Source organism: Nicotiana tomentosiformis, chromosome 2 (assembly GCF_000390325.3).
Source record: "Nicotiana tomentosiformis chromosome 2, ASM39032v3, whole genome shotgun sequence".
Lineage (NCBI taxonomy): Eukaryota > Viridiplantae > Streptophyta > Magnoliopsida > Solanales > Solanaceae > Nicotiana > Nicotiana tomentosiformis.
The window spans coordinates 45,903,873-45,905,262 of record NC_090813.1 but is presented as its reverse complement, the minus strand read 5'-3'; the positions used below and the strand labels follow the sequence as shown (position 1 = coordinate 45,905,262).

General features: G+C 34.2%; 1 long non-coding RNA gene across 1 annotated transcript; it reads left to right on the top strand.

Moving 5' to 3' along the window:
• The first annotated feature begins 231 nt into the window (after positions 1-231).
• LOC104116754 (uncharacterized) lies at positions 232-1,093 on the top strand. Its single transcript, XR_011413452.1, has 3 exons — positions 232-419; positions 510-561; positions 718-1,093. It is a non-coding gene; the product is annotated as an uncharacterized lncRNA (long non-coding RNA).
• Positions 1,094-1,390: the final 297 nt, after the last annotated feature.

The window sequence follows — 1,390 nt, the reverse complement described above, 5'->3', positions numbered from 1 at the left end:
TGATGTTATTTTTACGTAAGTCTTTTAACTAATACAGTAGCATAGTAAGTAAATCATCTCCGAGCATAATTATTGCAGTTATTTACAATCTAATAAAAATAATAAATAACTTACTATTGCTATAGTCTATAGCTAGTTAAACTAATATAGTAGCATAATACTTTTACATTGTCCGTGTATTGTTTTAAATCCTATACGGCTATACCCCAAGAAAGAATACGGTGGGGTGCTTTCTTTCCTTGTGCTATAAATTCATGATACATCACTCTTCTTTTTGCTTCACTTCCAAGCTCAGTTAATCCGAGCTCTCAGTTTTCTCCTTCGTTCTTTGTTACTGAAAAATGGTATTCCAAAAAGCATTTGCTGCTTTGCTAATTGCCTCCTTTATGGTTCTCCATTTCACTAATGCCCTTCAAAAGGTTCTTCAATTTTAAATCTCAAATAGCAAAATCATGTTGTTAACTCTTTCATCTTGAAATAACATTGGATTTTGTAATGTTTTGGCGCAGGTTGACTACAGCAAGCCACCAGCACCAGCCCCTCAAGTTTCACAGCCACTAAGTAATCTGACATTTACATTTTCCCCCCACAACAAATTAAGAAATAATTACTCCTACTAAGGAGTATAATGTTTTTTTTTATGTATCTAGTGTCTATAGTTTTTTTAATTTCTCATGTGATTCCTCTTTTCTTTTTGTTGGGGTACTGGTTAAACAGATTGCACCGGAGCCTGTGAATATAGGTGCAGCGAATCGTCTCGGCCAAATCTATGCAACAGAGCTTGTGGAAGCTGCTGCCATAGATGTCATTGCGTACCACCAGGGACTTCTGGCAATTATGAAGCTTGTCCTTGCTATTTCAACCTTACTACTCATAACAACACTCGCAAATGTCCTTAAAATTTATCAGCTTAATTATAATGTTCTTCTACTTTGTCCTCAAAAAGGGACTCCATTTTCAAAAGCAAGTGTAGCTTTAAGCTTATTAGATGGTTTTATGTCCAAATAAACAAGCCAGCTGTTCATTTGAAATTCAATTCATTTGTTCTCTCTGTGTACGAGGTTTGTAATGCAAATTTGATTTTCTATTTCTATTGACTAGTTGTTCCACCTGTTGTGCATAGTATGGATCATTCGTTGAGAGATTCCTTTGTTTTTGAATTATCTTGGCTGATATTATTAGAAGTAAAACAATAATACATAGAGGGAATTAGGTTTGAACATTCCTAGATCTAGTTTATTAATTCTACATGTGAGATGTGATTAGGATAGAGCCTCGATAATGTAAATTCTGGAAAAAGGAGCACACAACTTTCATTCTTTTTGCTATTGAAAATAACACTTCTTATTCCCAATTTATATAGCACCGTTTAATTAGCCAGGAAGTTTAT